The 27310-nt window shown below is 43.7% G+C and overlaps 1 protein-coding gene across 4 annotated transcripts in view; it reads right to left on the bottom strand.

Moving 5' to 3' along the window:
* Positions 1–27310, bottom strand: part of ARHGAP32 (Rho GTPase activating protein 32) — a 523871-nt gene that overhangs the window by 260314 nt on the left and 236247 nt on the right. For all 4 annotated transcript variants that reach the window (XM_075839129.1, XM_075839130.1, XM_075839131.1 and 1 more), the window contains 2 exons: positions 17206–17262; positions 9646–9813 (listed from right to left, as the gene is read on the bottom strand). The gene's annotated coding sequence lies outside the window, so the exon portion shown is untranslated. The remainder of the gene's footprint in view (positions 1–9645; positions 9814–17205; positions 17263–27310) is intronic.

Genomic DNA, 27310 nt, shown 5'->3' with positions numbered 1-27310 from the left:
ACACCACCAGCAGAATAGTGAGTGCAGCTCTGGAGTATAATACAGGATATAACTCAGGATCAGTACAGGATAAGTAATGTAATATACGTACACAGTGACTCCACCAGCAGAATAGTGAGTGCAGCTCTGGAGTATAATACAGGATATAACTCAGGATCAGTACAGGATAAGTAATGTAATGTATGTACACAGTGACTCCACCAGCAGAATAGTGAGTGCAGCTCTGGAGTATAATACAGGATGTAACTCAGGATCAGTACAGGATAAGTAATGTATGTACACAGTGACTCCACCAGCAGAATAGTGAGTGCAGCTCTGGGGTATAATACAGGATATAACTCAGGATCAGTACAGGATAAGTAATGTATGTACACAGTGACTCCACCAGCAGAATAGTGAGTGCAGCTCTGGAGTATAATACAGGATATAACTCAGGCTCAGTACAGGATAAGTAATGTATGTACACAGTGACTCCACCAGCAGAATAGTGAGTGCAGCTCTGGAGTATAATACAGGATATAACTCAGGATCAGTACAGGATAAGTAATGTAATATACGTACACAGTGACTCCACCAGCAGAATAGTGAGTGCAGCTCTGGAGTATAATACAGGATATAACTCAGGATCAGTACAGGATAAGTAATGTATGTACACAGTGACTCCACCAGCAGAATAGTGAGTGCAGCTCTGGAGTATAATACAGGATGTAACTCAGGATCAGTACAGGATAAGTAATGTAATGTATGTACACAGTGACTCCACCAGCAGAATAGTGATTGCAGCTCTGGAGTATAATACAGGATATAACTCTGGATCAGTACAGGATAAGTAATGTAATGTATGTACACAGTGACTCCACCAGCAGAATAGTGAGTGCAGCTCTGGTACATGTGTAGAGAACTGTAAAAATTCCTTTGACTTTTCATAGCTTTTTTAGGTAAATGTCTTATTTTATGTTCTACTAAGGAGAGCTCATTGAATATTGGAAATACAGCTCCAATTGGACTCATTAATTATTCTGTCTGCAGGGAGCTCCCCATAGTGGTGGCTGCAGGAGATCATGTATGTGGTAGTCGGGGATTTGGATCGCTGACCACTATAAAGATATATTATGGAATTACTCAGCACAGAATTTTGGACCTAAAGACAGAAAGATGTTTATAGTTGTAGATCCCCCTTGAAGGGCGCAGATGAATCTTCTCCTTAATCCATCTGACACTTAAGAACCCATGATGTCAATTCTTCTATTCGGAAGCAGCGGGCACACAAAGCCACCAATGCCCAGACGTCCCCGGTACATAAATGTCAGGAATACATTATAACATATAATCATTGTTTAATTGGAGCTCTGTATCAGAAGAACAGATCTTAGACCTCGAAAAAGATTTGTTGTGGAATTAATCAGCAGAGAATTTTGGACCCATTTACACTCATACATACATGCTTGCTGAATTATAAATGTAAGGTCCATAAACAGCACCGAATAAAGATAAGTTGATTTAAAAAAAAAAAAAAAAATGCTTCTGTTGCTGATCCTGCAGTTACCTCATTGCACCAGTAGATGGAGCTATAATGTAAGTGTTAGCTGTGCAGCCTTCGCTGTTGTTGGTGGATCTTCTGATCATAATCTTGATGTAATGAGATCTCCAGGGCTCACGTCTTCCTATTTTATTATTCAGAAGATTCAACCGCAATGAAGAACAACTGTAAACTTCCGATATCGCATATTGCGTGTAGTGCTCTCCCTATGTACAGGGTATGAGAAAGTGTCAGCGTACATTACACTATAAAGAGGGCACGGGACTCTCTCTGCCACCAGTGGCCCCTGAGAACTGCTCTCTGGGACCACATGACAAGGGACTAAAAGGATCAAAGGGGACCCCAATCCTGACATCCCACCCCACCAGCCCAGGACAGAGGGGTCCAACATTTCCAAAGTGATAAGAGCATTATGCCGTTACCTCCTCACTTGTTTGCTAATGTCGCTGTGATTGTGGGGAGGAGAGGGGTCCGAGTGTTAGGCCGCCGCTTCTCACGCAGTTATGTGCTGGATTATCAGAATTTCTTGAATATCAGATGCTGGATTAAAGGAATTTACCGTGTAATATTAAAGAGTTTTTTTTGCTTTAGACAACAAAAACATTTACATTATTGCCTGTCCAGTGATTAGAGGTGATCACAGGGGTTCCCATCAGGGGGAGCCCACAATCTGCTGCCTCCATGTGGCGAGTAGAACATTTATTCCACAAAGATTTACAATATGAAGGGCGCCTTAATTTCATTCTCCTGCACAGACATCTCAGGTCAGGGATATGACATCACCCAATTTACAATGGACGTTCTTCCGTTTTCTAGTTTATATTTATGTTTTCCATTCTTTACATTATAAAGTGATGTCACTGAACACGGATTATAATGTGATGTCACTGAACACGGATTATAATGTGATGTCACTGAACACGGATTATAAAGTGATGTCACTGAACACGGATTATAATGTGATGTCACTGAACACGGATTATAATGTGATGTCACTGAACACGGATTATAAAGTGATGTCACTGAACACGGATTATAATGTGATGTCACTGAACACGGATTATAATGTGATGTCACTGAACACGGATTATAAAGTGATGTCACTGAACACGGATTATAATGTGATGTCACTGAACACGGATTATAATGTGATGTCACTGAACACGGATTATAATGTGATGTCACTGAACACGATTATAATGTGATGTCACTGAACACGGATTATAATGTGATGTCACTGAACACGGATTATAATGTGATGTCACTGAACACGGATTATAATGTGATGTCACTGAACACGGATTATAAAGTGATGTCACTGAACACGGATTATAATGTGATGTCACTGAACACGGATTATAATGTGATGTCACTGAACACGGATTATAATGTGATGTCACTGAACACGGATTATAATGTGATGTCACTGAACACGGATTATAATGTGATGTCACTGAACACGATTATAATGTGATGTCACTGAACACGGATTATAATGTGATGTCACTGAACACGGATTATAATGTGATGTCACTGAACACGATTATAATGTGATGTCTCTGAACACGGATTATAATGTGATGTCACTGAACACGGATTATAATGTGATGTCACTGAACACGATTATAATGTGATGTCACTGAACACGGATTATAATGTGATGTCACTGAACACGGATTATAATGTGATGTCACTGAACACGGATTATAAAAGGTCTGCACCTGAGGTTGTATTTTAAGCTTGACAAAGACCCTGTGAGGGATGAAACGTTGCAGGTTTTGTGTTGGTGAATAAAATTATATTTTTCTATTGGATCGCTGCGGTTTCCTCCTCCTTATTATGATTTTGTTCTATATGAATCTGACTGGGAAATCTTCTGTATGAAGTCAGACCTATAGGCGGTACCAGGGCCGCCATCAGGGGGGTATTAGGGGTACTGGTGTGAGGGGCCCGGACAAACCTAATTGAAAGGGGGGCCCTGCAATGGGGCCCGTTTTTTTCACCAAAAGAATGTCGTGAGCTGCTGCTGCTGCGGGCCACCTCCCCTCGTCTCGTCATGGGGGGCCGTCAAACCGTCCGCCCGCGTGCACCCGATCGCGCGCACAAGGAAACTCCCGCGCGTGCGCACTCGCGAGCGCGCACCCACGAACGCCCGCACTTGAGAACGCCCGCGCGCACACCCATTAAATCAATGGGAGGCGGTTTTGGAAGTTTTTTGGTGCTGATTCTGATACAGTGTCCGAGTCAATATCAAGGCCCAAAGAATCTGTGAACTGGGCCTTATTGTTAGGGCTTATTCAGACGAACGTGTAATACGTCCGTGCAACGCGCGTGATTTTCACGCGCCTCGCACGGACCTATGTTAGTCTATAGGGCCGTGCAGACTGTCAGTGATTTTCATGCAGCGTGTGTCTGTGTGTCCGCTGCGTAAAACTCACGACATGTCCTATATTTGTGCATTGTTCGCGCATCACACACCCATTGAAGTCAATGGGTGCGTGAAAATCACGCCCAGCACTTCCGCAGCCGTATAAACTATGAATGAAGACAGGCAGCAGCTGCAGGAGCGACATCATAAAAAAGTGCCCTTTTTTTTTTCTCATGTGTGATTTTTGCGGCAGAACCGCAGCATTTCCGCAACAGAGGAGCAGCAATTCCACAGAATAAATTGACATGCTGCGGCTTAAAAAGCCACACTGCAGGTAATTTTTTTTTGCAGCGTGTGAATGAGATTTGTTCAAATCTCATCCACTCGGCTGCGACTGTGATACGCTGTGGATTTACCCGAGCATGTGCTTTTTGCGCGCGCAAAAACGTGGCGTTTTGCGCATGCAAAAGGTCCATAACAGCTCCGTGTGTCAGCAGCGTATGATGCGCGGCTGCGTGATTTTCGCGCAGCCACCATCATTATGACACTCTGTTTGTATGTTTGTAGCACGTGGTGCTTTTCTGTTTTCATTCATAGTTTATACGGCTGCGGAAGTGCTGGGCGTGATTTTCGCGCACCCATTGACTTCAATGGGTGCGTAATGCGCGAACAATGCACAAATATCGGACATGTCGTGAGTTTTACGCAGCGGACTCACGCTGCGTGAAAATCACTGACAGTCTGCACGGCTCCATAGAGTAACATAGGTCCGTGCGAGGCGCGTGAAAATCACTAACAGTCTGCATGACCCCATAGAGTAACATAGGTTCGTGCGAGGCGCGTGAAAATCACGCACATTCCACGGACGTATTACACGTTCGTCTGAATAAGCCCTAACAATAAGGCCCAGTTCAGAGTTTTTGGGCCTTGATATTGACTCGGACACTGCGTCAGAATCAGCACCAAACAACTTCCAAAACCGCCTCCCATTGATTTAATCTGAAATCAATGGGAGCCAGTCGCGGAAAAAAGAAAAAGCAGCATGTCCTTTCTTGCCGCGGTTCTGCCATCGAAATCAATGGGAGGCAGAAAATTCATTTTTCGCTGCGTTTTTTGTCTGCTGTCCTCAATCGCCGCGGGCAAAAAACACGGCAAGATAGTGTGGGCAGGTCAAAATCTGCCTCAAAATTCGGTGCGCGGTTCCAGGCGGTCGCCGGTGCGCATGTGCGGGAGTTTGCGGGTGCGCGCGATCGGTCGCACGGGCGGCGGTGTTTGACGGCCCCCATGCTACCCAGGGCCGCTATCAGGGGGGTATTAGGGGTACTGATGTGAGAGGCCCGGCCAAACCTAATTGAAAGGGGGGACCGCAGCTCATGACATTCTTTTGGTGAAAAAAACGGGCCCCATTGCAGGGGCCTGTTTTTTTTCTACCAAAGGCAAGTCGCGGCAGTTTGCCGGGCCCCCCTTTCAATTAGGTTTGGCCGGGCCTTTCACATTAGTACCCCTAATACCCCCCTGATGGCGGCCCTGGGTACCATGATATAGTGCTGGACGGAGTATCGTTAACAGGCGGTGCCACGGTAGGGGGGCCCAGAAAATTTAGCTGTAGGGGGCCCTGAAATTCCTGATGGCGGCCCTGGGCGGTACAGTAGGGCCCTATAGAGCACAATGGGTGCTGTATTACGGCTTCGTACTACTTGGAGGTTGTACTGAGCTGTAATACGGTCGTATAAATGAACCCCTTAGGCTACATTCAGACGAGCGTAGCTAAGACTGCAGTTTTTCACATCCGAGGTGCACCCGTGCGGGACAAGTTATCATGGATCCCCGATAGACTATGGAGGGATGCCCGTTGAAATAACAGCCCCATTGAAATCCATGAGTCCGTGTGACGGCCGTTGTGGACTACATGCCCGCTCGTCTGAATGTGGCCTTAGTGAATGGGCCCGGAGGGCTGCGAGGATCATACATTCACTGCACGAGTCGTCATTCTGTCCTGGGACGGAACACACAACTTATCTTAGATGAAAAATGTTTGTAGAAGTCGAAACTGCTGGAGTTTATTTCTATGTAAACCTGCCGGCCGCTGATTGACGGCCGCTCAAGATGTTGCCTTTGGGATTAGTAGTGACGGATGGAGATGAACTCCCTGGGTGTCTCTCTGCTGTAGATAATGGAGCCTTGTTGGACACCGGGGGGAAATTATTGCTTAACTTGTTACCTGTGATCACTTTTTTCTGCCATCCAAACATGTATGATGATGTGCTGTCAGTGAGAAGTGACATCGCCTGCAGCCAGCGTCATTTATCAGCAGCACAGAGGATCATTGTTCTCTCACTCACACCTAATGTCAGGTTATTCTACTGGTAGGAGACATCAGAGTAAACGTGGTTTTGGTAACGAGCGCCGATTGGCGTTTGTTTGCTCCATTTACACGGAGCGATCATCGTGGCTATCTGGGGGCCAACAATTGTTAATACGATTCTCCATTTGCATACATTTTGCATATTGTTGGCAGCTCATCCTGTTTACCCGGGGAGATGAGCTGCCATTTTTAACTTGTCAGGCTCCTCCCCCTCGCGGATGCTCCTCCCCTCAATCTTCTACTCACTGCTGATTTAGTTCCTTGTAGTTTATAATCTTCTGTCCTTCCTGTAATGTTATCAGCTCCCAATATACGGACTCCATACTGAGCATGTACACAGAAGCCAATCCCAACAAGCAGAACTGCAGTGTAAAGTATGGGAGAGAGACTTGGCAACTGTCTTAGCTCCCAATGAGACAGAAAAAGGATTTCAAACGACCTCAAACTCCAATAGACAATGCAGTTCAGCTGCAGTCATGGCTCATAACTTTGCACTAGTTTTGAGTTGAGAAGAGAAAACATACAAGAATAAGAGTGCGTTCAGACCCTGCAGTTACGCTGCGATCTCTGTGAAATCTACTTCCATAGGGTTTATAAGGCCACCCCTGGCATCGGCTTTAGTTTCGGCCAGGACCTCGCTGTCGGTGTAGAGCCAGGTTGCTGCCAGGATCACCAGGTTGGCTGGGCATTCAGAGGGGGGGAGGGGTGGTCATACATAGGATGTTTTGTGTGACGATCTCTCTTGGCGCTGGCTGTGTGGTCCGGCTTCTTCTATACGTGTTCTGTTTCTGCGTCCTCCACCCCTGGCTATTGTCGTGTGTGAATGACACCTGCCACTTCTTGTCCTCCTCAGTCAAGGTCTCTGGTATGGGGAGGAAGCCGACTGAGCGGCCATGGAAATTTGTCATAATGACTAAATCTGAATGACACACATAACATGGAAATACTTAATTGAGAGAGAAGCGTCCTAGCACGGCGTAATGAATTAATCCCACATGGCGTCTCACGAGCTGCGGAGCAGGGATTAAATGGGTTAATGTGTCTGTGAGCCTGATGGACATATAAGGGAAGGTTTTAGGGACAGAGTAAATATCCTACAAGCCGGGGAGGGCGGGTGGCACATACTGGGGGGCTTATCAGCGTCCGGCTATGTGCGCAGCGCACCATTGACTAATGCCTTCCATGCACCTTTCACGGTTTGGATCTTATTATATCCAGGACGATATACAAACAAAAGCGCGCGCCTTCACGTCACCGTCACAATTACATTTGCCATTTGAACGAAGGTGTTTCCGTAGATACAGTCATGAGTAGGACAAATATTATTGAATTTTTTTTGACACCACCAAAATACATTTAAATATCAGATCAGACCCGCTCCTCCACAACGAGCGCACATCCATATCCAACCTTACATGACAAGTTAGGGCTGGTTCACACTGGCAGATTTCTGCCCATTACCAGCGCCGATTGATGATATAAAAAGTTGATTGACGCTTGTTAACGGGCACGTACGTTTACACGGGACCATGCTTTCTGTATGGAAAGAATGAATGTTCCTATTCACCTACAGCAAGTAGAGCTCTTGAAATGGTTAGTGATCTAAATAAACTCTATTAGAAAGCTGCAGAACTTTTCATTATACGATGGTTAGGCTTGATTTACATAATAATAGACGAGCCCTCTAATAAACGTACAAATCCTGACACCGTCCACGCCCTTCTTACCAGGGAGAAAAGCAGAATCCTTTCCTGGAAAAGCGTTCGGCATGTACCGCACAGAAACACCACGGGCCAAATCTATGGCAATACAGAAAGCTTGGAGAAAAACCAAATGAAATAGTTCATCCAAGAGGTTAATTAGAGTTGTGAGCAACGCCTGCCCTAATCCACCGCTATTAACCTCTTCTTAACACTTCCATACTTGGAGCAGAGCGACTGCTCTGAAGGTCTATGTTTAGAAAAACCGGGAACACAACCTTGATAAGACTCCCATCTCTGCATGATCTGCGCTAATAATCACCTCATCATTAAAGATGCAGCGTAATCGAATTATTAAGAGGGGTGACGGGGGCCAGTGCATGAAGCCATCGCGTATGGCGAGCAGTCTAGAGACACACAATGATGGGGGCTTCCCTGGAGCAGGAGTCCTGCTAGCCGGTGTGTCCTGTTTGCCTGCGAGTTAGAAAGATGACTCCATTGTAGGGTATATTCATCTTTATAGTGGTCAGCGATCCAAATCCCCGACTACCACATACATGATCTCCTGCAGCCGCCACTAGGGGGAGCTCCCTGCATAACATGTGTACAGTGAACCCAATAATAAATAAGTGTGCAGTGAGCGCCCTCTAGTGGGGGTCGTCCTCTTTTATTAAGTTCTTTTCAGCTGTTTCTTTGTTCCTGGGAAAGCTGGGTGACAATTAATTTAACTGCACTTACTGCTCCACAGAAGAGGGTTATTACCCAGATTTATCAGACTCCCGATAGGCAAATCTTTTAATCTGCTGTGTAGTGATATTCCCAGAAAGAGATATAACTAAGGCTAAGTTCACACTTGCGTTGTATAATCCGTTACTCCGATCAGTTTTTATATTAAAATAACTTATAAAAATGGATCCGTTAAAAAACCCATTGAAATCAATGAGTTGTATTTGTATCCGGTGGCTTCTGTTGTGTTAGGCTTCGTTCACATCTTCGTCAGGGCTCCGTTCCATCTAAGCTTTCCGTCGAAACGAAGCCCTGACTGACACAAACGGAAACCATAGGTTTCCATTTCCATCACCATTTATCTCAATGATGCCAGTGGTTACCTTTGTCTCCGTTGTATAAGGGTTCCGTCGTTTTGACTAAATCAATACCGTAGTCGACTACGCTAATGATTCCGTCAAAACGACGGAACTCTCGCACAACTATGGCTTCCGTTTGTGTCAGTGAGGGCTCCGTTCCGATGGAAAGCTCAGACGGAACGTCGGAACGGAGCCCTGTGTTCACATCAGCATCGCCCTTCCGTTGAGGGGTTTCGTCTGATGTTCCCGTCGTGTTAACCCCTCAACAGAAAGGCAAACGGAAACCTAAGCTTCCGTTTGCATCACCATTGATATAAAAAACGACGGAAGCTAAGGTTTGTTTACCTTTCCGTTGAGGGGCTAACCCGGCAGAAACCTCCGACGGAACCCCTTAGCGGATGGGCGCGCTGATGTGAACACAGCCTTACCATCCGTTTGCATGTTATTTTTATAACAGCCACTATTCTAAAAACGGATCAGAGTAACGGATTATACAACTCAAGTGGGAACTTAGTCTAGAGACAAGTAAACATTTGATTTTGTGTTTGCTTTGTCGCCCTGAAGTAAATGGTTACGTGCTGGTGTACCTGTAGATCGGGCGCGCTGTTTACATATCACATAACATCCAGGATCTGTTTCATTACTGGGTCATTTCCCGCTTGCGTCCTGACGCTGGGACTTGTTGACGGAGCGGCTCAGGCTTTGGTTATGCTGCTGTGTAGAGCACAAGAGCTGCATTCACTTGCAATGTACACCTGAAATAAAGGACATGACACCTATTAGGAAATCCTCGTTCTCCCGGTGACAGCACAGCACGGCGCGGCACAAGGCTTCTTTGTACATTTATGACATCAAATCAGAACAAAAGGTGATTCATCTCCTGGCAGAGAAGATTCTGCCGCTACAATTACATTGTGACAAACAGAAAATGATTTCTTGGAATCAGTCAGTGACTTGTCGCACATCGGGACTGCAGGTGATTAGGCCTCGCAGCTTCGTCCTCCAGCATTTGGATTAACAGTGATCCAGGTGAGAGAGGTCCCTAAACAATGGAGGACTTCTACTCTGCGCCGCCAGTCAATGAATATCGCCCCATGCAATCATGACAATGGGGAGAGTCACTTATGGGATGAAGCGAGAGGAGCGTCACTTCCCTTTCACATCTGCCCACAGTTACCATCAATTGTCCCTAATTGTGAGAATAGAGATACAGCACTGTGGGGAAATAGGTGGGACCGCGCCACGTGAGCCGCCATTGTTTACCGGGAGCATGACATCACTACTCACATCGAATCAAGGCAGTCCTGTGTAGACGACGCTCGATCAATGTGTTGGATTTTGTAGCGATTTTGAATATTTGTTTTCTCTCATTGGGCGGAATTTATTTTTGGCTGTACGCCGCTTTTGAGATGTTAAAAGGGAAAAATTATGGCAATTTCTTTTTCACCATTTAAAGCTTCTCTCGCCATTTTTTCAAAAGTGGAAGGAAAAGTTGGCAGAGATTAGTTGAGCGGGCATGGCTTCCGGCGCACTGACAGATGTACTATCATTTACACCAGAAATTGGCATATACTGTAGCGCAAATCTACGCCTGCTCGTATCAGTGGTAGATTTGACTTCTCTGACGCACGGAGAAGCAGAAATGTATTGCGAGGCGCATTGTGCTCCAGCGCAGTTCAGATTCAGACCAGGGTAAGAACGTTTTAGTAAATTCCCCTCATCGTCTTTTACACGCAGAGGCTGAAAACCTGTCCAACTGACTCAGCCACTGGGTTCATGGGAGGAGAGAGCTCTGATACACTGTAACAAATCGTGCACCTGTCAGTTTTTGATACATAAATTGGATTTGACATATTTTTTTGCCACAATAATTGGTATTTTTTAGACTCTGAGACTGTAGATTTATTTGGGGACACAGTTTTAGGGCTCATACATGTCGCATATTATGGGCCCGTATACACGCCGTGTGCTGCCACTGCAAGAATGGAACACCCCAAACTTATTGTCTTGCAGATTCTCATGGAATATGTCAGAAGAAACCGTCTATGGAGCCACGTTATTCTGACGGGGATCGGTAATAGGGCCACGCACATCCTCCCTGACTCCTGTGTAACAATTTCACTTTTTAGATATGGGGCAAATTTATAAAAACTCTTCTGACCCTTTGAAAATGTTGCACGGGAATAAATAAGTTTGGTGTAGAAGCTATAAATCCCCATTCTTGTTTCTTATACACTCCAAAAAAATCTTCTTACATGTAGCGCAAGGACAAACCGCCAAAAACTGCGCTAAAAAGTGTCAGAGAAGAAAACATTATGAATACGACCCAAGGATGCGCTCGATGGGAAGCACAAGAGACAACGACCCCCAAATGTTGCACTGAGGCTGGAGACGTGTCCTCTGCGGTGCGCGGCTGATTCATGACTCTCTAATCTCTTTCATGCTGAGAGTTCATGACCTTGAATGCTACATAACACCCGGTGACAGCTCCCGCCCTGCAGAACGTTACCTGAGATATGCCGCCCGACCTGTTTACTGGAAAACTATTAGTCCACCTGCGAGCGCTGCATCGTCTCCTGCTGTCACTTTCCTGTTCATGCGTTAAATTTACAATGCGGTTCAGAATTTTTTTTGAGAAGGAGTCGGAGCGAAAGCACAAGGTTTATGGCTCCCCTTTATTAGTGGCAACATATACAGCAATGAAATGGCACCAGCCGAGCCGGAATCACGTCACAGGGTGCCCCATTACCCAATGCACTTATTTATATCTATCTATCTATCTATCTATCTATCTCATATCTATCTATCTATCTATCTATCTATCTATCTATCTATCTATCTATCTATCTATCTCTCTCATATCTATCTATCTCTCTCATATCTATCTATCTATCTATCTATCATCTATCTATCTATCTATCTATCTATCTATCTATCATCTATCTATCTATCTATCTATCTATCTATCTATCTATCTATCTATCTATCTCATATCTATCATCTATCTATCTATCTATCTATCTAATATCTATCTATCTATCTATCTATCTATCTCATATCTATCTATCTCATATCTATCTATCTATCTATCTATCTATCTATCTATCTATCTATCTATCTATCTATCTATCTATCTATCTATCTCATATCTATCTATCTATCTCATATCTATCTATCTATCTATCTATCTATCTATCTATCTATCTATCTATCTATCTATCTATCTATCTATCTCATATCTATCTATCTATCTATCTATCTATCTATCTATCTATCTATCTATCTCATATCTATCTATCTATCTATCTATCTATCTATCTATCTATCTATCTATCTATCTATCTATCTATCTCCTATCTATCTATCTATCTATCTATCTATCTATCTATCTATCTATCTATCTATCTATCTATCTATCTATCTATCTATCTATCTATCTATCTATCTATCTGTCTATCTATCTATCTATCTATCTGTCTGTCTGTCTGTCTGTCTGTCTGTCTATCTCATTTCTCCAGTGCTGAGAACATTTCCATCCATTTGTGTGCCTGATATCAGTTGTTGCTATTACAACGCTGCTGTTTGTCCTGAGCTCGGACTGTAGGGTTTCTGCTCCTATATCTTCTGATCCTGCAGTCAGTCGCTTCTGGATGATTTCAGGGACTGGTCAGTAGAATATGTCGTCCTGTGGCCCATCCATGAGTCTTTCTCTCCATCCATGACTTTCCAGAGAGCTTCATGGGGACCTGCAGCTGCGCGGGAAGATTTCTGATGCTGAAGAACAGACTCGTTCTGTGTAACCTTGTTTTGGAAGCGTTTCTGTGGCGACTGATACACAAACCTGCGGTCTATTGACTTTGGAATGTATATATTTTTCTTGTCATTATTTTCTTGTGTTATGAAGGTGTTTAGATCAATTCTGCCACCAGCTGCATTGTAAAAATAGAAATTGAAAGGTTACACGATGGCGCATTGTGTTTGGTATCATTTCACCTCCTCGCACTCTGGCGCTGTTCAGTCTCCATTATTGATATGCAGCTCTGTGAAGTCTCATTGTGAACACAGCCCTATAGAACATGTACAAAATAAAAAAAAGGAGAAGCCCCAAAATATCCTTTTGTTTTTCTTTCCCGTTGATGTTCTCCTCGGAGCCGGATACCACTTCTGTCATACGGTTTTATATTCTGTATAACGCTCAGCCTGTTTAGCAATGGCGACCAAGGCTCGTAAGGAGGTCGTCTGTAATTGTTCAGTGATGTTAATGGGAAACCACTCCATTGTTGCAGTGTTTGGTTATCAGCCCTGGTGGTGTTTTCTTTGTAATTTTTCCTGTTATTAACTGTGATTGAGCCGGCTTTTGTCTTGACCCCGCTTGATCTTATATATCCGTGTACCGACCTCTGGCCTGACTCTGACCTTGTCTTCTGATTCTGATCACTGGACCTGGCGTTGCTCACCTGTTTCTGAACCAGATCCATTGGTCCACAAAAATGTGTTCACACTCGCCATCTGCAGCCTAACCGTCTATTGATGGACTATCCTGGGGGCCATGACCTGAGAATCCTACTGGCAAAGTCCATACCTCCTTGCGGGGGTTCAGGGTGAAAAACGTAGGATTCCTTAGACTCTGCACCCTAGGTTACCCTTATACCAACTCAAAAACAGTCCCAGTCATTGATTGTTCCTGCCGGCTGCTAAACTACTACTGCATGCAGCTCCTTTCTGACAAGTCTGCATTGTGTCACTGAAGTCTGCTGCAACCAGGGGCGTAACTGGGAAAGACTGGGCCCCATAGCAAACTTTTGACTGGGGCCCCCCCTCCCCTCGGTGTCACACAACCCCCCCTTGTAGATAGTGCCTTTTTTACAGCCCCCCTGTAGATAACGCCATACAGCCCCCTCTGTAGAGAACGCCATACAGCCCCCCCTGTAGAGAACGCCATACAGCCCCCCCTGTAGGGAACGCCATACAGCCCCCCCTGTAGGGAACGCCATACAGCCCCCCCTGTAGAGAACGCCATACAGCCCCCCCTGTAGGGAACGCCATACAGCTCCCCCCCCTGTAGGGAACCCCGTACAGCCCCCCTCCCTGTAGGGAACTCCATACAGCGTCCCCCCCCCTCCAAAAAAAAAGCGACCTACAGTGTGTCCTACAAAAGACATGTATCCCCTCTCCACAGGACATGTATCCCCCCCCTCTCCACAGGACATGTATCCCCCCCCTCTCCACAGGACATGTATCCCCTCTCCACAGGATCCCCACAGGACACGTATCCCCCTCTCCACAGGATCTCCACAGGATAGGGGATACATGTGTGATCGCTGGCAGCGATAAGGAGAACGGGGGACTGAAAGTCCCCTGAACTTCTCCATGACTAACCTCTGACTTCCGGGGTCTGCGCAGCTCACTAAAAATGAAAGGAGCGCTGGTCACGCATGCGCAGAAGCACGACCGGCGCTCCATTCATTTCTCCGGAGCTGCCGACACAGACCCCAGAAGTCCGAGGTTTGTGATGGAGAACTTCAGCGGACTTTCAGTCCCCCGTTCTCCCTATCAATGCCAGCGATCACACATGTATCCCCTGTCCTGTGGAGATCCTGTGGAGAGGGGATACGCGTCCTGTGGAGATCCTGTGGAGAGGGGATACATGTCCTGTGGAGAGGGGATACATGTCCTGTGGAGAGGGGATACATGTCCTGTGGAGAGGGAGGGGATACATGTCCTGTGGAGAGGGGATACATGTCCTGTGGAGAGGGGATTCATGTCCTGTGGAGAGGGGATACATGTCCTGTGGAGAGGGGATACATGTCCTGTGGAGAGGGGGGGATACATGTCCTGTGGAGAGGGGATACATGTCCTGTGGAGAGGGAGGGGATACATGTCCTGTGGAGAGGGGATACATGTCCTGTGGAGAGGGGATACATGTCCTGTGGAGAGGGGATACATGTCTTTTGTTTAATGGCAGAGCGGGAGATACCTCCCTGCTCTGCCGTACTGTTCAGTGGCGTCGCGCTGTAGCAGCCATAGCGGGCCCCGTAGCAGGCGCTATGGCTGCTACGGCGGTAGTTACGCCACTGGCTGCAACTACGCTGTGCTACTCTGCTTCACTGTCTTCAGGACGTCACCCAAGTTCCGAATACCGAAGCATGGGAGCGCCGGCCAGGTACAATCTCTGGAATACAGTCCTTTCTTTCTGTTTCAATATGTCTTTATTAAACAGTTGAGACATCAGAAAATCTATGTGAACAGTTCTACTCGCAGGAAGAAGTAAATAGTTAAAGTCTCAAATAATAATTAAATTAATTCCTATGAGTTTTAACATTTTGAGAAAATGGGATTCAAAATAATATGGATAATAAAAGAAAGGTAAATGAAATAAATATTGTGAAGAACGTCCTTTCTTTCAAACAATTTAGTAGTGAGGATGAGGAAGGGAAACAGGGATCACAGGGGGTGGAGAAATAGGCGCTATCAATGCTTTAATGGTAGGAGAGTTTGTATTGAGAGTCTCTGATCAGCAGGTTTGTTCCTGTACAGTTGGGGAGAGACCGCTCTCTATGTCAGAAGTGTCCAGCGCTGTACAAGTCAGTCTGCCGTTGATTGAGGTGACTAGGGATTGCGGGTCTCCAATTTCTGCATAAAGTGTAACCAAACCTTCTACAAACTTCTGACATGTCATAGTGAGGTGTCCGAGCTCTGAGACCCCCACCGATCACTAAAACGAAGCTACAGAAGTGCTCAGGTTAGCAGTGAGCTGCTTCATTTCTGATTGGCTTTTCCCGGACAGCCGATGTAGCGGTGTACAGACTCAATAGAAAGTCTATGGGCCCGTACACCGCTGCATCGGCTCCGAAAAATGCTGATCAGAAACTAAGCGGCTCACTGCTAACTGAGCACTTCTGTAGCTTCGTTTTAGTGATCGTTAGGGGGCTCAGTGCTCGGACCCCCACCAATCAAATCTTCTGACATGTGCAAAGTTTGTTGACGGTTCAGTTACACTTGAAAGTAGTTCAATTACTCCATCGACCATTTCACGTACCGTTACAACTCGGACTTATAGTCTAATATGGCGCGTTACAGCGTTATCGTCAGATCATCACGGTGACTAAACTAAGAACTGCAGCAATATTGTGACGGATAATTTATGGAGCAAGCACAGAAAGCAGAGAGGTTTTCAAACACAAAATGAGAATGACATTTTTACAAATTGTATTGACAAGTAACACCGGGACGCTGTGTATAGCGGGACGTCTCCGAGGGCCAGACACTTTCTGTATCGCTGGGCATAGTACCATTATAGCTCATGAGCGGGTGCATTCATAGTGGTCAGGGGGCCACATTGCAGCGATCACTATAGCGCCATCCATATGTTTCTACCATCTCACTACTACTGGAAAAGTTGGGTTTGTCCCATCCTGTTTTTTCGCTACGACTCTTGGGTCTTTGGAGATGGTTAGGTTACAAACTGCCCAATGGAGGAGGATAACCCTGTACCCGCTGTGTCTGGGCCCCGAGCAGCCTCTGCTCTGCCTCTTGCTCAGGACGCATTACTATGACTATTATATGTGCACACATTGTATGGTCTGCTGGTACAATGTATAATAGATGCATTTTCATGATGCTAATTGGGCCCAAATATCTGGGGTCTCATGGATAAGGTGACTGGACCATGAACTGTATATGGCTGTGTAGATTATCGGAATCTCATGGGTGACGCAGCCTCCTTACACTCCCTTTTTGCTGGTTTATTTGGGTGCAGAGCTATTTGGAGCTGTTGTTGTGTATTTAGCTTGGAATCACATGTGAGCCGCAATCTGGTGGATTTACACGACTTGTACCATCTGATACTTTGTATTCCCCCTTAAGGATCAGGATTCTGCCCGACTGACACGATCGCTGCCAAGTCTGAATTACCCGGGGAGCAGAGTTACAGTGTGCGCTCCTCCTGAGGTCAGCCTGAGCCTGCACCTGTAGTCTGTTCTAGGAACATTACCCCAGTAGAAATATCTTGTCACATCCTTAACATGCCTTCTCCCGTGGCAGCAGGTCAATCGGAATATCTGCAATCTCCTAGTAAGCGCATGTGTAATGTCCTGAAGGAAATGATTTCTGGTGTATTCATCCCTGCAGAAGTGATCCTGACTCACCTGCCGTCCAGAATCACCCGCCCGTCCATCACCAGATTCACCAACAGCTGGAGGAACCTATGGCATCAAAGAGAGATTCAGAATGACATATACTGGAGAGGTATATATATATATATATCTCTGCATACACACACATTCAGATTAAATGCAGGCTGGGTTTGAAATCTACAAAATACAGTAATGCACTTGCATGGGGCTGATCCTGTTAGAGAGGATTTCTGGTTTGTGTTCTGAGCTTGGTGTAAAACCTTTGGAGCTTGAAATTATGAATGTCATTTATTTTAGTGGTTACCTGGAGTTAAAAAAAAGGTTGCTGTAAATTTCAGGCTGCAATCTTTATTCCTTCATTCATTCTCAGACATCCTAATGCAGTTTACAACTTGCTCCTAGTTTCAGACTTGTCTACAGTAATACAAGCTGGATGGGAGATCTGTGCATCCAGGATGCTGCTGTCTTCACTAGCTCACATGTATAAGCACATCCCTGTACTGCATTCTCCTATTACTGACAATTCGGGATCTCCTCTTCCTTGTGCTGAGAGACACTGATGCTAAGGAGTGTGTGATTTCCCCTCTCCCTATGTTGTCCTCTCTATCTACACTGATACAGTATGATCTGCCCTCTCTGAAGACTTGGATGCTCCCCCACTCTCCACACTCTGATCTGCCCTGTAAAACCTCCGCCCTTCCCTGCTGCTGTCTCTAAAACTGAGAGAAGAGAGGGAGAGAGCAGAGACAGACAGGAGCAGTCTAGTGTCAGGTCTATGTCAGAACCAGCAGCACAGATATCTATGTACAGAAGGTGCACAGACTCTACAGCAGCAAAATAATAGGACATTTCAATAAAGACCAATTAGAAAGTTGTTTAATTATGTATTTAGGAAGCAAATTCACAATAAACAAATATCACAGAAAGGAGTCCAGATCATTGTACAAATGTTTTGTTTCAATTCTTCAACATTTTCAAGTTCTCTGGCTTCTATCAGCTGATGATTTGTTACAGTGTAGAAAATACACTAGGATCTAACCAAAGCAAGAGCACAAATCTGAGTTTGCACTCGGTCGTGTGAATAAGCCCTAAAGGAAAGCCGGGTGACAACAAACATGGACGCCACTATAGCTCCTGCAGAGGTTGTCACCCAGCTTTTCCGGACTCCTGAATGGCAAATTATGAGGAGTGGTTGGTGTATGTATAGTTGGCTGCTTGATCATATTATAATGGAAGATCCTGTGAGTTTGGTCTCAGGTTGATCCTGGTTCGGTGGAGGAGAGCAGTGATGTTGAGCTCTTCACCCTGGACGTGTCTGATGTTTACACAGGATTATTAGGACACATCCGAGGATCCCTGACTTGGCATGAGCTGCACATGACGGCTTGTCTGCGTATCACCGATCCCTGAGGTAGGGCAGGATGATCCGCAGCCGCGCACTTCCTTGTGTGTGATTTATTGTATACACAGATACTATATTATCATGTCCAATTTACACCTTCATTAAACTACGAGCAAACACACCACGCGGCTGATGGGCGATAAGCCTTTGTCCCGATGGTAATTAATACGGGTGTTTCCTTCCTTTTTTTTTTTTTTCTGCTGGTTACATTACTTTTTGGATGATGATAAATCATCACGTTCGATAAATAAGAAGCGGAGGTGCCGGCCTGAACATGTTCTTGGGACCGGCGCCAAAGTCTTATCTTCCTGGTGGAACGTCCATGTGAGGTCAGAACCTGGAAAATAACGAAGGCGACTGGTAAAAACACGACATCTGGATGAAACAAACCATCCTGACTGCATTTCCTGGTTGTCCCCCGTAAATCGGTCTTTTGTCCAACAGACCGACTGATAAAGTTTTGAATAATTGACATAATTGATCTGCCATGTGGGATTATCGGTCATTATAGGGATGATTATTTATCTGAAGATCTTTGATCATATTTTTATACTTTTTTTTAATGCTATCCTCCTATTAGTCATCCTTCTGAAACAGAAAAACTGAAAAAGCGACGCAAGTGTGAACAGAGCCTAATGCTATGGTGCTATTGGTCATCGATCTGCCGGACGGTTTCCAGCTCGCGTCTACAGCTCTACATCGCCACCACGTCTGCTGTGATTAAGACTCTAGTAGCCCGAAACACGACCGCGTCCCGGGGTTAACGTATCAATAAGATGTTTTATGGAACAGACTGATCAGGATTTCTATATCCTGACACTGGAGGAAGACGCTTAACGAGTGGGAAACAGCTCATGGGCCATCCATTTACTCATATTGTGAAGATCCCACTAATGTCGGGCACAGCCCGTCCATATCCCCGATCCTCATCCTGAATGAATCCTTCCATTATGTAATGTGGGATTTAGACAAGACTTTTGACGAGACCGGGGGAGGGGAAACTCCAATATCATCAATGGGAATAAAGGTGAGCACCCCTCCCCCTCCGATAAATCTGTAATAATTTCTGAGCAGTTTGTTGTGATGATGATGACACTGATGATACCGGGGCGAGGGCTCTCATGAGATTATCTGCCATAGAACGGCTGTAATTACACAACTATTTATCTGAGATGAAAATGTCAGGGACTCGTCAAGAGACGTCAATCAGCCTGTAAACACGTAGCGCAAATGACTGTAATTACATCAATACCACGAATTATAACACTGGAGACGGGTTTTTTTCTTCTTTAAATGAAGCTGTTTGTAGAAGACGCCAAAATACTGACAAAAGCAAAGTGAATAGTTGAACATGACAAAGTAATCGCTGGATTTCCGTTTTTTACGGCTTCATTCATTTTTACAGCTCATAACACAAAGTTAGAGACCGGCAGCAGCGGGGAATGGGCATCGTGTGGTGGGAAGTGCGGGCATGAAAACTGCCCTCCCCCGCTCATCCTCTACAGATCTGTATGGCCATTACACATGGGGGCACAGGTCGGACATCACTAGATTTGGGATGGATGATGAGGACGTAATTCTGTTATCATGAAAATGCAGGTAAAGTCATTCCTCAATATCACGGTCGTTCTTACACCCAAATCTCCTCCTCATACACAAGCAGGATGAAATTGGCTAAATAAAGATGAGATTCCCACTGACTGCACTGAAAACGTCCTCAAAACCAATACAAGCTGCGAAACTGCGAGGGGAGGCGGATTATTTACGTATTGATGCACGTGTTTCACCCAGAGGTTAAGAGGTTAACAAAGGAGGAAGACCCCACAGATTGGGCGACGTCTGCTGCCAGCTGGTGGGCTCATTCACCCTGTTCATTAAAGTTGTTAAACCAAACAATAACTCTCATTTTCCTCCAGTCCCAGAGCACAAACAATGTGACTGACTGACGGCTACAAGACGAGCCGCGAACAGAAACACAACATGCAAAATATGACTAATGAGACGGGAAACAAGCTGAACGAGGAGGAAGGGTCTCAGCGCAGCCCCACATCTCCCTCCTGGCAAGAATGGGTTCAACGTTGCGCTCTATTGCTGATGAGGAATAAATATCTAGAAGCCTGAAAGAGGCTTTTCTGCTCCACCAGTTCTCATGCTGGAATCACACACCGATTTCTCACCAATCAGATCTTACAGATACGGATATTGGTCTGATTGGACTTTTTACACACAGATATTGGGTCAGTATAGAATCAATCATCGTCTTCCACACCTTCCCATAATGGAGATGTATGTGCGATATCTCTGAGCTACAATCATGATCATATTGGTGATTCAAGGTTCAAAAATTGTAAGGCCGTCAGATCAGTTTTCTGGCAGATGAGACGGATTTCCATCAGATCAATTGGCCATTAGTGTTTATTCACAGATATGACTCAGACATTTCTGAAACGTAAAATCAGTTCCATTTATCTGAATGTGGTTGTTTCTGCAGCAGGTGCATGAAATTCTGCAAAAAAATCTGCTTTATGTTAATCCACCCTTAGGAGGGGTTCACATAATGCATTTTTTTGTTTTGGTGGTTGAACTTCAAATGAGAGACATGGGAGTGTAATAAAACAAAAAAACGCAACAAAAATACATTATGTGAACGCGGCCGTGCACACATCAATTGAGATTGATATTATTTTGATTGGATCGACATTGGATAAAAATAAGGCGCCACAAACCAGAATGCAGTGAATGTGGATTATTAAATAATTTGCTTTAGCCTTTAAAGTAACAACTGGCCGCAGCATTTTTTTACCTAAAAAAATAAATGTCAATTTAAAAAAAAAACACAAACATCAAGAACAAACCAGCAAAACGGTGAGTGTGAAAACAGCATTAGGGTTAGATTCTGCGCTGAAAATCTGTGACTATTAGGGCATGCCCAGACGTGGCGTATTTCTTCTGCCACTGTCCGCATCAATCCCGCCTAGAACCTGCGTTGCAGATTCTGTTGCGGCTTTGCCTAAATGGGCATTAAATTGATGCGGACTGCGTATTGAGGTGAAGAGGCTTCCCTTCTCTCTATCAGTGCAGGATACAGAGAAGGGACAGCACATACCCTAGTAAAAGTAAAAGAAATTCATACTTACCGGCCGTTGTCTTGGTGACGCGTAATGTATATAAGTGTCCCGCATATAAGGTATATAAGTGTCCCGCATATAATGTATATAAGTGTCCTGCATATAATGTATATAAGTGTCCCGCATATAATGTATATAAGTGTCCCGCATATAATGTATATAAGTGCCCTGCATATAATGTATATAAGTGTCCCGCATATAAGGTATATAAGTGTCCCGCATATAATGTATATAAGTGTCCCGCATATAAGGTATATAAGTGTCCCGCATATAATGTATATAAGTGTCCAGCATATAATGTATATAAGTGTCCCGCATATAATGTATATAAGTGTCCCGCATATAATGTATATAAGTGTCCCGCATATAAGGTATATAAGTGTCCCGCATATAATGTATATAAGTGTCCCGCATATAATGTATATAAGTGTCCCGCATATAAGGTATATAAGTGTCCCGCATATAATGTATATAAGTGTCCCGCATATAATGTATATAAGTGTCCTGCATATAATGTATATAAGTGTCCCGCATATAATGTATATAAGTGTCCCGCATATAATGTATATAAGTGTCCCGCATATAATGTATATAAGTGTCCCGCATATAATGTATATAAGTGTCCCGCATATAATGTATATAAGTGTCCCGCATATAATGTATAGAAGTGTCCCGCATATAATGTATATAAGTGTCCCGCATATAATGTATATAAGTGTCCCGCATATAATGTATATAAGTGTCCCGCATATAATGTATATATGTGCCCCGCATATAATGTATATAAGTGTCCCGCATATAATGTATATAAGTGTCCCGCATATAATGTATATAAGTGTCCCGCATATAATGTATATAAGAGTCCTGCATATAATGTATATAAGTGTCCCGCATATCATGTATATAAGTGTCCCGCATATAATGTATATAAGTGTCCCGCATATAATGTATATAAGTGTCCCGCATATAATGTATATAAGTGTCCCGCATATAATGTATATAAGTGTCCTGCATATAATGTATATAAGTGTCCTGCATATAATGTATATAAGTGTCCTGTATATAATGTATATAAGTGTCCTGTATATAATGTATATAAGTGTCCCGCATATAATGTATATAAGTGTCCCGCATATAATGTATAGAAGTGTCCCGCATATAATGTATATAAGTGTCCCGCATATAATGTATAGAAGTGTCCCGCATATAATGTATATAAGTGTCCCGCATATAATGTATAGAAGTGTCCCGCATATAATGTATATTAGTGCCCCGCATATAATGTATAGAAGTGTCCCGCATATAATGTATATAAGTGTCCCGCATATAATGTATATAAGTGTCCTGCATATAATGTATATAAGTGTCCCGCATATAATGTATATAAGTGTCCCGCATATAATGTATATAAGTGTCCTGCATATAATGTATATAAGTGTCCTGCATATAATGTATATAAGTGTCCCGCATATAATGTATATAAGTGTCCCGCATATAATGTATATAAGTGTCCTGCATATAATGTATATAAGTGTCCTGCATATAATGTATATAAGTGTCCCGCATATAATGTATATAAGTGTCCCGCATATAATGTATATAAGTGTCCTGCATATAATGTATATAAGTGTCCTGCACTTCTTTTGACGAGGCTGTAATTTTACGTGTGGTCTTTTGACAGCGATGCGTAAAATTACAGCTCGTCGGCACAGAACATCGTAAAGCCCATTGAAAGTAATGGGCAGATGTTTGCCGACGTATTGGAGGCGTTTTTTCAGACGTAATTCGAGGCGTAAAACACCTCCATTACGTCTGAAATTAGGTCGTGTGAACCCAGCCTTTCTGTACGATGCCTGCGGATGCCGGTTCTGCAAAACCCCATCCATATGTAGCAGAAAACATCAGCGCAGAATTCAGGGAATGTCAATTCTGCAACTGATTTCACCCTTTGCAATGCAAATTGGTAAAGCCACCGAGAACGTGCCGCGGACAAACCCGTGACGTGGATGAATAGTAAATCTGCCGAGCAGTGATAGCGAGGCAACGTATAATCAGGAAGATTTATCCTTCCAGGAGACTAACAAAAAGTCTAGGTTCAACGGCTTATGTTTGAGGCAGAAAAATACGCAACTGATTTCAAGAGAAAACAACTTCTGAATCCGGCCGTTTTTGCAGATGATTTTTAAAGCGTTTCATCATTTTTGCAAGCGTATTTTGAGGCATTTTTTCGAAGCACTTTTTAAGGTGTCAATGAGAAAAATCATCTCGTAAAACTCTTCAAATGTTTTGAATTCAGCAGCGTAAAATGACGCTTCATATGAAGTGCTCAGTCTATTTCTTATTGAAGTCAATGGGCAGCTGTTTGCAGTATTTTATGTGTTTCAGAGCGTAATGCGAGCAGTTTATGCTCTGAAATCCGTCTGAAAATATGGTGTGTGAACAAGTCCGAATAGGTGAGAACCTCTAGAGAGCCGTGCGCTGGGCAGTAATACTGTAGATGTCGCTATAAACAACATTTGTATACAATTATGCCGCCAAGGATTTACAGCTCGTTTAGGATCAGCATTAAATGCTTCATTGTTGATCTTTTCCTTCATTGAAATCCTCCAATAGTCGTTACATTTGCTCAGTAACAAGAGAATTGTGATAATTGTCCAGTGTGAACAAACGTTAATAACCTCCGTGGTCAGGCGTATAATTACACATTCGTTGATGCTCCTCGCTCTGTGCCGGTGACTTGTCGATGGTTCAGATAGAATTTCATTTCAGTCACTTTAATAGTCCTCAATATAATGGAACTAATTCTGACATTTATTTTTCTCTGTATCAGTTACAATTAGTTTGTACAGAGAAGTCATATCGGAGGTTCACACCAGAGTTTTATTTCTCTTGTTTCACACATAACTAAAATAATGACTTACCAGATATTGATATTATAGTGGTTATAAGCAGTATCATTATTATACATTATTATTATTAGTAGTATTTTATATTATTAATAGCTGTAGTAGTTTTATTATGTTTTATTAGTAATATATATTATTATTTAGTAGTATAATTATTTTAATTGATTTTATTATTTTACATATTTAGTGGTATTATTATATATCATTAATATTTGGATATTATTATTATTTTTATATATATTTCAGTAGTATAATTATATCATGTATATCATTAGTATTTGGATATTATTAATATTATATATTTTTGTAGTATTATTATATATTTTATATAATTAGTATTTGGATATTATTTTTCTTACTTTTATATATTTTTTGTAGTATTATTATTGTCCGTCGTTTCCCCAGGATGCAGCGTGTTTTAGAGCAGTTCTGTCAGGGTGGATCTCATTATTACTATGTATACAAGACCCACAGAAATAGACAGGATCGCTCCCCATTTGATTTGTTTTTGATTTTGTTAAGTGAGAAGTGTCTGTGATACTTTTTTAGTGTCCATAATAAAAAATAAATTTGTCTGTGATTATTTTTGAAGCTGGATACTGTATCCGAGCTCTGTAAAGGTGGATACATTCAGAATACTGTATCTGAGCTCTGTACAGGTGGATACACTGAGGATACTGTATCTGAGCTCTGTACAGGTGGATACACTGAGGATACTGTATCTGAGCTCTGTACAGGTGGAAACACTCATGATACTGTATCTGAGCTCTGTACAGGTGGATACACTCAGAATACTGTATCTGAGCTCTGTACAAGTGGATACACTCAGAATACTGTATCTGAGCTCTGTACAGTTGGATACCCTCGGAATAGTGTATCTAAGCTCCGTACAGGCGGATGCACTCAGGGTACTGTATCTGAACTCTGTGCAGGTGGATACACTCAGGATACTGTTCTGAGCTCTGTACAGGTGGATACACTCAGAATACTGTATCTGAGCTCTGTGCAGGTGGAAACAATCATGAAACTGTATCTGAGCTCTGTACAGGTGGATACCCTCGGAATAGTGTATCTAAGCTCCGTACAGGCGGATGCACTCAGGGTACTGTATCTGAAGTCTGTGCAGGTGGATACACTCAGGATACTGTATCTGAGCTCTGTACAGGTGGATACACTCAGAATACTGTATCTGAGCTCTGTGCAGGTGGATACACTCAGAATACTGTATCTGAGCTCTGTACAAGTGGATACACTCAGAATACTGTATCTGAGCTCTGTACAGGTGGATACACTCAGAATACTGTATCTGAGCTCTGTACAAGTGGATACACTCAGAATACTGTATCTGAGCTCTGTACAGGTGGATACACTCAGAATACTGTATCTGAGCTCTGTACAAGTGGATACACTCAGAATACTGTATCTGAGCTCTGTACAGTTGGATACCCTCGGAATAGTGTATCTAAGCTCCGTACAGGCGGATGCACTCAGGGTACTGTATCTGAAGTCTGTGCAGGTGGATACACTCAGGATACTGTATCTGAGCTCTGTACAGGTGGATACACTCAGAATACTGTATCTGAGCTCTGTGCAGGTGGATACACTCAGAATACTGTATCTTAGCTCTGTACAAGTGGATACACTCAGAATACTGTATCTGAGCTCTGTACAGCTGGATACACTCAGAATACTGTATCTGAGCTCTGTACAAGTGGATACACTCAGAATACTGTATCTGAGCTCTGTACAGGTGGATACACTCAGAATACTGTATCTGAGCTCTGTACAAGTGGATACACTCAGAATACTGTATCTGAGCTCTGTGCAGGTGGATACACTCAGAATACTGTATCTGAGCTCTGTACAAGTGGATACACTCAGAATACTGTATCTGAGCTCTGTACAGTTGGATACCCTCGGAATAGTGTATCTAAGCTCCGTACAGGCGGATGCACTCAGGGTACTGTATCTGAACTCTGTGCAGGTGGATACACTCAGGATACTGTTCTGAGCTCTGTACAGGTGGATACACTCAGAATACTGTATCTGAGCTCTGTGCAGGTGGAAACAATCATGAAACTGTATCTGAGCTCTGTACAGGTGGATACACTCAGAATACTGTATCTAGGCTCCATACAGGTTGATGCACTAAAGATACTGCATCTGAGCTCTTTATAGGTGATACTGATGATACTGTATCCAAGTTCTGTACAGGTGGCTACACTGCGGATACTGTATCTGAGCTCTGTACGGGTGGATACACTCTGGATACTATATCCGAGCTCTGTACAGTTGGATATACTAAAGACACTGTATCTGAGCTCCGTACGGGTGGATATACTAAAGACACTGTATCTGAGCTCTGTACGGGTGGATATACTAAGGATACTGTATCTGTAACTGACCTGTCTATGTTTTTTTGGGGGGACCTGCCAAATGATTAAGGATGAAAAACTCTAGTAGGGAGATGATGAGAAGCTCACAAGAAAAGATATCGCAATATGGAAAGTGGGGGATAGAAAGAGACAGCAAGAGAGCAACAAAGAGGGGAGCGAGAGACACCCACTAATACAGGGGGAGTGACATCCGCATATACAGTCTACATGGACACATACAGGGGGAGTGACATCCACATAGACAGTCTATATGGACACATACAGGGGGAGTGACATCCACATATA

Source organism: Rhinoderma darwinii, chromosome 10 (assembly GCF_050947455.1).
Source record: "Rhinoderma darwinii isolate aRhiDar2 chromosome 10, aRhiDar2.hap1, whole genome shotgun sequence".
NCBI lineage: Eukaryota > Metazoa > Chordata > Amphibia > Anura > Rhinodermatidae > Rhinoderma > Rhinoderma darwinii.
Note: the sequence above shows the minus strand (reverse complement) of the source record. Positions and strands in the feature narration are given on the sequence as shown.